Source organism: Sceloporus undulatus, chromosome 2 (genome assembly GCF_019175285.1).
Source record: "Sceloporus undulatus isolate JIND9_A2432 ecotype Alabama chromosome 2, SceUnd_v1.1, whole genome shotgun sequence".
Lineage (NCBI taxonomy): Eukaryota > Metazoa > Chordata > Lepidosauria > Squamata > Phrynosomatidae > Sceloporus > Sceloporus undulatus.
In genome coordinates this window covers 119,204,511-119,216,641 of record NC_056523.1, presented here as the reverse complement: position 1 = coordinate 119,216,641, position 12,131 = coordinate 119,204,511, and positions in this window count along the sequence as shown.

Here is a 12,131-nt window from a genome sequence, read left to right as displayed (position 1 = left end):
TGGAGTTCCTCAGGGCTCTGTTTTGGGTCCCCTTCTGTTCTCTTTATACACACTCTCCCTTGGCAAACTTATCAGTTCTCTTGGTTTCTCCTACCATCTTTACGCCAATGATACCCAGCTGTACCTTTCCACCCCTAAACTTTCGCCAGAGCTAGAGCAGCAAGTGTCATCCTGTTTAACAGCTGTCTCCCACTGGATGCACCATCAGCGTCTGAAGCTCAATATGTCCAAGACCGAGCTTCTCGTTTTCCCTCCTAAGCCCACCCTTCACTATTCCTTTTCTGTTTCTGTCAATAACATCTCTATCCAGCCGATCCAGGAAGCCCGTAGTCATGGTTTCATCTTTGACTCCTCTTTGTCGTTTATCCCCCAGATCTAGACTACAGCCAAAGTCTGTAGATTTTTTCTCTATAATATCGCCAAAATCCGTCCATATCTTTCAGCTTCTACCGCAAAAACACTGGTCCATGCCCTAGTGGTCTCACGATTAGACTACTGTAACCTCCTCCTGGCAGGGCTTCCCCTCTCTCACCTCCACCCATTAATTTCTGTTCAGCATTCAGCTCGCTCGCTGTTATGATCATGTCTCCCCTCTGCTGTCTTCCCTTCACTGGCTCCCTCTTCCTTTCCGCATCAGGTACAAACTTTTGCTACTCACCTTTAAATCCCTGTATAGGCTGGCCCCTTTTTATTTAACCGATCTTCTCTCTCCCTACATCCCTACTCACACTCTCCGCTCTGGTAGCCAAAGTCTCCTCTCTCAACCCAGGATCTTCTCTGCCCCATCCTGGATCCGTCCCTTCTCTCTTGCTGCCCCTCATTCCTGGAACCTTCTTCCTCTGCATACATGGCTCATCACTTCCCTAACCAGCTTTAAGGCTGAGCTGAAAACCATATTGTTTAGGGAAGCATTCTCAGGGAATTTGTGATTGTCATCTGGCTGTATGATAATGTTTGATGTGATGTGATCTGCTTTTATATTTGATGTCTGCCTTCCCAAGCTCACACAGTATATATATATATACCCACTTTTTCCAGACAAGCATTCTCTGAAGATGCCAGCCACAGATGCTGGCGAAACGTCAAGAAGAAACTCTTCTAGAATATGGCCATATAGCCTGAAAAACCCACATAAAACCACCTATTTAAGTTTACATCCGCATCTAGCATGGGAGAAAAGGCAGATAATCTCTAATTAGTATTTCTGTCTTATATGGATAAATTTTAATAACAGTCAAAAGTGCAGCACTCCACAGGGAAATACTGGGGAATTGATACAACTGCAAGGAAAAGGAGATCAATTATTGACCACCTTCTTTGTTGAAAACATATATAAAATCATAGCATTACAGAATCTTAGAGATGGAAGAGACCACAAGGGCTATCCAATTCAATCCCCCGCTTGCAGGAATACACACAATTAATGGACTGTTTAAAAATCTCCTAAGATGGAGACTCCACTCTAATGCAGCATGTTCCACTGTCAAACAGTTCTTACTGTCAGGAAGTTCTTCCTAATGTTTAGGTGGAATCTCTTTTCCTGTTACTTGAATCCACTGTTCTAGGTCCTAACCTTTTGAGCAGCAGAAAACAAGCTTTCTCCATCCTCAATATGACATCATTTCAAATATTTAAACATGGCTCTCATGTAACCCTTAATATTCTCTTCTCTAAATAAGCATACCCAGGTCCCTAAGCTGTTCTTCATGGGCATGCTTTCCAGACCTTTCACCATTTTGGTTTCCTGAAGCTGGACACACCCTAGCTTGTCCATATCCTTTTTGAACAGTGGTGCCCGGAACTCGACAAAATAAAGTGGCATAACTCTATAAGAAGTTATTTTGCCAGTTGCAGACAATGCAAAACCAACAGTTGTGGGAAATGACAGCTTTTTTAACTATTGTCTAGAGACAAAAATATAATTCTCAAAACAATAAACAACTGATGAACTCTGGTATGGGGTTTTACCTCCATAATTTATTGAGGGGCCCTAAGATCAAGTGGTAATATACCATCTCTGCACTGTTTTGATAGAAGACCTAAAGATGTTCTGTAGAAACTGACCCACAGTTCATGTCTTGGGTACAGTATATTTTTCTGGGTTGCACTGTAATTCATGCAAAGTGGATGTGAGCCACCTAGCACATGAAAAAAATAGTAGCACAGCTGTTTCGACAGCACTTGGTTTTATTAGTTCTCCATTAGTTCTACATTCACTTTGATGATAGCTAGGCTGAACTGTATTTTTATAGGTCAAATGAAGTGCAACTCTATAAAATAATCTGTAACATAGCTGGATCAGCATCTTGGAAGTGAATTTTCTATTTATTACAGAAGTGCTGTCAGGATTTCCTTGTAAATAGCTGGCTTGCTTCACTTCTTATAGAAGGTTGATATGGCTCAGGTCTTGAAATCTTCATTCCTCTATCTTGTCTTGCTGTGTTTTGGAAAAAGATGTAAATGTCAAGCTGCATTCAGAAAAGATTGTGATATTGACTGTTGGGTGATCCTGAACTCTTGAAGTTGGGGATATCTTCTATTGATGGTAGTCTATCTTTGTTGCTCACAGGAATCTTCTAATGTAATAATTTACTTTCTGACTTGACAAATCCCATATTAGATTCTCTCAGAAACTGACTTAACAGTTACTGACTTGGATTATGTGAACAGAGGAAGGTAGTTACAGGTTGAGTCTCTCATATCTGAAATTCTTGGGACCAGAAGTGTTTTGGGTTTCAGAGTTTTTTGGATTTTGGAATATTTGCATATACATAAAAGGATATCTTGAAGATGGGACCTAGGTGCAGTGCGCCTGCATCATACACGGGTAGCCATATGTGGCTTTCAGAATATGCTGAAAGCTGCACTGGGAGAAGCAATGGTGCATGCACCCATGGCAAGTGCACCACACCATGCTGCAGACACAAGCCCCATTATTTTTAATGGGGCTCCACCATATGCGGTAGTTCCCTTACGTGGTGGGGGGGAGGTCTGGAACGGATCCCCTGAGTAACAGAAGGGCTTACTGTGTAAATCTGAAATCTCTTTATGATTCATATATACCTTATACACATAGCCTGAAGGCAATTTTATACACAATATTTTAATTAATTTTGTGCATGAAACAAAATTTGTGAATACTGAACCACCAGAAAGCAAAGGTGTCACTATCTCAGTCACCTGCATGGACAATTATGGATTTTGGAATATTTCAAAATTTGGAATTCGAGATAAGGAAGTCTCAACTTATATTTCGTAACTATCAGGACCACTGTCAATGAACATTTAAAATTGAATTTACCTCCACATTTAGCTCCAGCCTTACAATTCTACTAAAAAAATGAGGCTAGTATTTTGATAATGCCATTTTCAGTGCAGCACCCTGCATTTTGAGTCATTCTAAAGCACATTTTATTGCCAGTATTCTACATTTTCACTATAAGACTGTGCTATTTTTTTAATTTTTAATTTTTAATTTTTTTTAGCATCAAATGACTTCCTGAAATCTTGTAATTCCTACTATTTGTTTCCTAGGACTCATGTGTGTGGATACACATTCCTTTCTAATTTAGCAGTGAGCATCAATGTACAAGAGTGGTTATTAATGTATGATTAGACCACAAATCCATGATGCAGTATAGCTGTGAATTAACCATCTAACCTCTCCCTGAAAATAGTTGAACATCTTAGGCTCAATTGGAAAAAAAAATTAATACTGAAGTATTATCACTAAGGAACTCATCAAAATTTCAAAGATTATTACATTTCCCATGGAAATCCTTTTCTTAGGTCTGTGAAAATATTTATATTTTACAGATTTCATCTTGTAGTCTTGCACAAGCCTGTTATCCACATTAAGTACATCTTAAGTACTTATGGGCCTGAACAGACAGGCCAAAATAAAGCTGCTTCGAGTCACTTTGGAAATATGCTGTTTAAATGATGCACAATCCTAAGAAGCCAGAAGCTGTGCCAAAGCCACGCTCCAGTCCTAAGGTCTGGAGCATAACTTTGGTGCAGCTTCTGGCCTCTTAAGCTGCCTGTGTCATTTAAACAGCATACCTCCAAAGTGACCCAAAGCAGCTTTATTTTGCCCTGTCTGTTCAGGCACTATATCTGCAAAAATAGGGGCAGGATAACCAACATCAAAAATTCCAGAAATCCCTCAGTATTTTAGAAATATAGGCGGGATATAGACCACCTTGCTTTGCTGCACGAGGGAGCCACAGCGGACCTCGTGCAGTAAAAAGGACTCCAAAAAGTGGGTCCTTCTTGCAGCGCCATAAGGACATCTCAGTGCACCAATGGTGCACTCATGACGTCCTTATGACACCGGGACGTGCAGACACTAAGCGTCCGTCATGTCGAAATGGCAGCACTCGTGTGTACAGGGCGCCACCATTTTGACACCCCGTCACGTGCTGGGGTGAGGCCAATATGGGCGGTGCGCCCTCAACCAACCCCTAGCATGTGACGGGGGTGCCAGAAAGGCCCGTCTAGATCAGTCCATAGATTATAATCTTGGTCATCTTTTTAATTTTTCTCTCTCCCCACCCCATCAAACACACAATCTATTTAGTATGTTGGTTGCAACTATTTAATCTATCATTCCACCTCTATCATGAATTGCCTTCAGACTCCCTCTCCGCTTTTTATGGTGAGCCATCTAGGGATCTTGCAATGTAAGAGTCAGTAAGATAATGAAAGGAGGAGAATAAATCAATTCGTCACCCTTGATGTCTTTGGCTTTGTGTGTTTTCCCCCCTCATATGTCTTAATTTTTAGTTGCTTATGTGTGCAAGAACATGCTCTCCATGACTAATGTGCTAGCATTGGCAAGCATATAGCTTTATTCTTTGCACTTCGTTTATATTCTGTTTAACTCAGTGTTCAAAGAATTAGAATTTTTTATTGGTCATGTTGGATTTGTTTGTCAACTTGGATTACTGCCTCTCATTTAGTTTTCAAGGCCTGGCATTCTCTGTTGATTAAGAACAATGAGGTGTGTGTGTGTGTCTTTCTGCATCTGTGTAATGTAAACAAAACTGCATAGTTAGCCTTTGATCCAGGAGCTGTCCTACATGTCATCATAAATTTTCTGTGTTGAATTTCTTGCTAAAGGGGAACATATATTTCAATCTTTTTAGAGCTTGATGTGTGTTAATCTTCAAGTAGGGCATGAAGAAGTTGAGGCTTCTGCATAGCTAGAGGAGAAATAATAAAAAAGAAGGAGTAAGTTCTTTAGCCCTTTGGGGATTTCATCCCCAAAGGAAGAAGAAGGTTGAGCAAATCCATCCAATACAATTCTGTAATATCTGTTCCTTTCCATGGTCCCTGAATAGACATTGACTGTCTGTTCCCTGACTGAATGTTGAGAGTATAGCAGTGCCCTTTGGCAGCTGCCCAGCTGCTGCAGTATTGGCTGTGCCAAGCTCATATGCTCTTGCCTTTGACTAACCTAGGACAGCTCTCTTGCTCCTATGACATAGCTCAGAGCAATCATTTCTGCCTTTTCCCTTCCCAGCTGCTTCTTCCTGTTCCCAGCTGTCCCTTCCCAAGTCCAACAAGGATGCAAGAAGGGTCCTTCTTAATAATTTCTGAATGAATATGTCAGAAATCCCATTAAATATCCAATTTCAAGTGGCTCTCTATTAAACACACTATAGAAATCCAAACAACTCTCTTGCTCTATGAATATTTCTTAAACTGTGATACTAATGAGAAAAGATGTCTAGGCTTCAAAACACAATGCAGAAACAATATAGTTTGAGACCGTTTTAACGGCCTTGGCTCAGTGCTAGAGAATCCTGGGAACTGTAGTTTTGTGAGACATCTAGCCATCTATGTCAGAGGGCTCTTGTGCCACAATAAACTGCAATTCCCAGGATGCTCTAGCACTGAGATAGGGCCATTGAAGCGGTCTCAAACTGGATTAATTCTACAGTGTGTTTTGGACCTTAAAAACAGTAAAATGAGCACACGTCATGTCAACATTATGTTGACAACATTTCCCCATGAATGTTCTTGTAGATTAAAAAAAAATTCAATTCAGCACTTGTTGGCTAATAAACAGTGTCCCTGATTTATAGGACAACTCTATTTTTTAAAAAAATAATAATAATCTGTTGTTAGATCACAATCAATATGTTGTTTTTAGAGTGGCTAGCTTCAAATATATTGACATTGAAAAAGTATTATAAATTATATGAAATATATTTGATATATTATAACTTAAAAAAGGGGTCGCATTTGTATCGACTCATATTTTAACTTATTTTAGTCCATTTATAGTTGTATATTCTATTTTTGCCAACACTAGTTGCCTCCCATAGCTTCCCTATCCTCTAGCCATCCCTTTCCATGATTGAAAGCCATTCCCAGGGCGCTTGCATGATTGGCAGTCATGTGATGTCACTCTCCCCTCCTCCTCTCGTTCCCTCCTCCCCCTTTTTAAAATCCTGTTTTCATACAATTCCAGAGCTCTGAAGCTTCAATTTTTAATGTTTTTTTTTTTAAAGCTTGAATCAGGACAGCAGAGCATCGGGATTGTGGGGGAAAAAGTTGGGTTTTTTTTTAGAAAAACAACCTAAAGGCATGCTGGGTAAGGCATAAGGGAGGCAGGCAGGGAGGGGTTAAGGGAGAGAAGGGAGCAGTAGCCCTGGTTGTGCAAATGAAAGAAATGTGGTTGTGGCAGCTCCCAAATTGATATGTTACCATTTTTATTTTTGCTTGCAGGGTTTCAGTGTGAAAAGAGCTGATGTGCCAATGTGCCCTGTTTGTCTGAAAAGTCAAGTTCAGAGACATAGGCGGGATACAGACTGTCCTGCACCTGCCCCTTTCCGCAACGGATTGGGGCCTCAGTGGCCAAAGCGGCAGCCCCAGAGGCCCCAATCCGCTGCTTTTCCAGGCCTCGGGGAAGCGGCAAAATGCCACTTCCCTGCGGCCTGGAAAGGGGTGTCCTTGGGGCTTCATGCCCCAAGGACACCCTGACAGTGGCGGGAAAAAGGGGAAAGGGGCCTCTTGGCCCCTTTCTCTCTGTATCGCTGGTGCGGCCTTTTAAAGGCCGCACCAGCGATACGGCCATTTAAAGGCTGCACCAGCTCCAAAACGGAGCTCCTTTTGGTGCCACTGAAAGGGCGCCAAGACATAATGGCCGTGCAGCGCCATTTGGTTGCAATGCGGCCATTACATCAAAATGATGGCACCCGTGTGTACAGGGCGATGCCATTTGGATGCCCCCGTCACCTGCTAGGGGTGCTGCGTCCTCAGCCAACCCCTAGCACGTGACGGGGGCAGTGCAAAGGCCCATTTAAATCGAGCCCTAGTCATGTTAATCTGGAATATTAGCTTGCAAATGGATCTTTGTTTAGCTAGAGGCACCAGATTACAAAAGGATAGGTTTTATGGCTTAGAATAGAGGGCATTTTGCAATTCCTCCCAGTGCCCTGGACATAAGGCTGAAATGTAGGACATGTCTGGGAAAAGGACGAGCCCTGGTCTATCTGTTAGTAAGTCTAAAGCACGAGAGAAAAGAAAACTAGTAAAGCTAAATTTCAAAACAAGGTTTATGTACATGTCAAAACAAACATATCCACAGATAGAACTAAAAGGGGGATTTTAAAAAAGTCAGCCTTTAGGAATGCTTCTGCAATATTGATTCTTTATAGGGAAAGAGTGGCGGGAAATCTGCAATGCATTAAAGCAGACCAGCACAACTTGGCAATAGGTAAGGGACAAAATTAAAGTAGGCTATAACTTCTTTGGGCTGCAGAAAGGTTTTAACTGATTAATTATTATTTAAATAATAATAATTTATATTACAGTGGACCCTTGTTATCCGCTAGGGTTTAGTTCCAGGAACCTCCAGGGATAACAAAATCTGTGGATGTTTGAGTACCATTAAATATAATGGCACAGTAAAATGGTGTCACTTGTATAAAATGGAAAAATCAAGGTTTGCTATTTAGAATGTATACTTTTTTGGAATATTTTCAAGCCGTGGATGCTTGAATCCATGGATAAAAAATCCCACAGATCAGGAGGGCTGTCCATATTAACATTAATTCCGTCCTCCTTTTCCTCTGCCCAGCCCTCTCCTCAGGAGAAAGCTGAGCAGTGGAGGGGCCTTGCCTGTCCTTCTCTTCTTCTGCCTGGACTTCTTCTTGGGAGAAGGCTGAGCGATGGAAGAGTCTTGAGGGCTCATATACTCCTCTTCCTCTTCCACCATTTGGCCTTCTCGGGAGAAGCCAGGCATAGAAAAAGCCTTTCAGAATGAGTGTTTGTCCCTCCTTCTCCTCCTTCTCTTCCTCCTGGCATTCTCCTTGGGAGAAAGCCATGACTGAGTAGTGGAGGAGACTTTGCCTGTCCTCCTCTTCCACCACTGCCACCTGGCCCTCTCCTCAGGAGAAACCCAGGCAGCAGAGAAGCCTCCTCCACTACTATGAATATTAGTATACAGTATTTTAATGATTTTATAGTATTGTATTGTAACTTTGGGTTTATGTGTTTTTCATTGTGTTTTATATTTTGACCTGTTGTACCCTGCCTTGAGGAGAGACAGAAAATAAATTATTATTATTTCTCAGGATTTCCCCCCTCCTCAGTAATGTCTCCAAGGCCCCTTTTCTTTAGAACTGAAGTTGCAGTGGTTTATTGGTTGGTATTATTTTGTTTAATTTATTGTTATTTTAACTAGTTATTGTGGTTTTAAATTAGATATGTTGTTTAATAACTTTTTAAGGGGGGGAGGGAAATATATTGTTTTTATGCTGTATGTTATTTTAATGTTGTAAACCGCCCGGATTGGTTCGCTACAGGGCGGTATATAAATAAAAAATTATTATTAATTTATATTATTATTATTATTATTATTATTATTATTATTATTATTATTATTATTCCATTTTCTCAACCAGAATAATTATCTTGCTTTGCTTCTGGAGATCATGCCTTGCTTTTAGCTTTCTGTAGATGTAGTAGACCCGTACACAGCCCTATGCATGATAAGAAACTAGCCCTATGCATGATAGGAAACTGGTTTTGTTGTTGTTGTTGTTGTTGTTTGTTTTAATTTTCCCAGTTTCGCAGAAGTGCAGAAATTGAGGTGCTACATAATATGTTCTTGCCAAAATCTGCAGAAAGCATGAAAGTAAGGTGAATGGAGAGCAAACAACTCTAGATGCTCTTATACACATTCATACTACATGAGTTTAGAAGGTTTCAAAAGAACTACTTTCTCCCCCAAATCCTTGCAGCTGTTTCCCATATCCCATTTTTCTTCACTATCTTGTAAGTTGTGGTCATATAGAAGAATACACTTATGTTGTATATTGAGAGATCCTTTGACCTACCTGTCAGGTATACAGTAAAGAAACATTACTTGACAGAATAGGGGCCTATACACACCTGTACTTTGTGCTAGCCTGTGAGTGGAGCTAGAACTCACACTGGATGCCCTAGCCACACCTTTGGGTGCCATTTTGGTGTGCGTCAGTCTACACGGCTCACACCATCATGGTGCCACTCTGGTGCTGCATCTACACAATGCAGCATCGAAGGGCCATCATAAAGCTGCACCTCTGCAGCTATGGCACCCCTTGGAGAGCACAAAAAGTAACTGCTTTTTACAGCACCTTTTTGTGTTTTCTGGAGGCCAGATTGAGGTTGCCACAGCCCTGATCCAGCCAGTAAAGAGGGAGCTGTATGCCGCCCATGGTCCCTAAGATTGTCCTGGCAGACAAGAGTGTATACAAGCTTCTATATCTACAAACAACTCCCAGGGGTTCAGTGCTTCCTGGAGAATGGAGGGAAGCAAGAAGAGTCTGGAAAAGTCACCTTTTTTTTGCCTCCTTTCCCAAGATCTTCAACAGACATGCCAACTTGGATGAATGCTGACCCATATGCATTTATCTTCCAAACTACAAACAGGAGATTAATTTCAAGCTCTTCATGTTCTTTAAGGAGAGGCACTCTTTGAGAAGGTAGGTCAGTGGACTCAAGGAATGCAAAAATGGTAGTATTTGTAAGGGGGGGGGCAAACAAACAACTTTTTAGCTTTCTGAATAGATATGGTGAAATCTATAGATAGATTAATGGGATATTTAAATAGAAGTAAGATATACATCAGATTACAAACAAGAAATACTTATTCTTAGAGCAAACATTTCATATTTCTTTTAATTCCCCAGAGAGTAGTTAGCCAAGAAAAAGATTTATCTTGAAGTGAGATTTGTCAAGGTTACCAAGGAAAACAGTATAATTAGTCTCATTAACCAAAGTATACACATATTTTTATTATCCATATGTGGTCAAGAATAGCCTCAGGAAAAATAAAGAGTAGACTTCAGCATTGTCTCATTCATTTTGCATCATTGTTCTTACACAGATGAAGAATACCACCTACTTATAACCTCTTGCTCTTTGAATAATTTAAACATTGCTTTGAGGTCTTTCCAGCTAGTTGACCCTGTGTGACCCTTCTTATTTTACAAGTTTTGACAGGACCACAACTCAGGATGCCATGCCTGCAGGCACTACAAGTCTTTTGGTTGAAGTATGCTATAAAATATACGATAATATCATTTGAAATAAATATCACTACATGACATTTTTCCCTCTGGGCATTTATCTTTTCACAAGGTGTTCATCAAGTTGTGAACTGTGTATGGGATGAATAATCACTTAATAGACAAAATGAAATTTCAGTAGGTTTGAGTTCACTGAGAATATGACTTTTCTTTTTTTGGAAATACTTTTCTTTTTAATGACAGCTGCAAGATTTGAAGAAAAAAGTTTCTTTTAGTAATCTTAAAAAATGAAATGTGCTATATAATTTATAGTAAAAACCTAGTTCATGAAAAGTCAATTTGCTCCCTAGATAAAATTGCTGATTAATATGGATTAACCATATTAACAATTTGTACCACAGATTTTTTATTTTCTTTATGTACTGTAGCTGTTTATTTGTGTGATTAATTATGGGAATCAGTTTCAGTGTTCCCAAAGACTGGCTCACCCAAATAATGTAAGCCATTTAGTAATTGTAAACCATTAATTATTTGATTATGTTTGAAATGGTAATGGTTAGAATGCTAATTGCAATTGAGATATTGTAAGGTGTTCACGTCTGTCCAAAAGTTTCCCAGAATTAAACAAACAATGTGAGCTCTAGATTCATCTCTTCCTTTGAAAATCAACAGCATAATTATTTGCTTCCATGGCAGGCATTTACTGCCTTGCAAACAGCCTCCCAAACTCATCTACAACAGAATCCATAAAATAGATGGTAAAAGTGTAAACTCCATGCCAATTCAGCATGGCACTTCTACTCTGGTAGCAACACTATAGATCCTAGCAACATCATCCACAGCTTCACTTCTTTCTCATCCACCAATATGATATACTCCATTCTATGTCAGCAATGCTCCTCAGAAGTCTGTACTGGAGAACCAGGACAGTCTCTGTGTAACAGGAAAGTGGACACAGTTCTGATAGCAGAAATAGCAACACCCCAAACTGATTGCATAGTGTTTCAGTCTTCCTGGACAATATAATATTGGACTTAGATGTGGTAGTCCTTGAACCAAAAATGTAAAAGAGAGACTGGAAAGAGATATTTCTGAATTGAGATATTCACAAATTCCAGTCCATTATCACAGATATGAACAGAGGTAATGGTTTATTGCCAAATTACACAAATTAATACACAAATTTTCATAACTGCATATAAAACAGAAATAATCTCTTCAGAAAAAGTTTGAACCCCAAAGGAAACGACTTTCAATAAGCAGATTTATTACTTTCATGTGTCAGTACTAACAGATTACTTAAAGGCTACTACCAGTCACTTGAAAAACCTGTATCATGTCATATAGCTCTTTGAAGATTTATGACTAGGATCATAATTTTTATCTTTCTGTATCCTGTTACATTCCATTCCATTCCCACAACTCTTTAACAATGCTTAAAAATCTATGGCTTTAATAATACCCCAACAGTTTATCCAAGGAATGAAAGTTCATACTAACATTTTGTTGTTATTTCAAATTATTTATTTTGAAGACATTTTAAAATAATTTGCATACTGTTTCTTTAAGAGGATCAAGACAAGTTATTTAAATAATACATTCTAT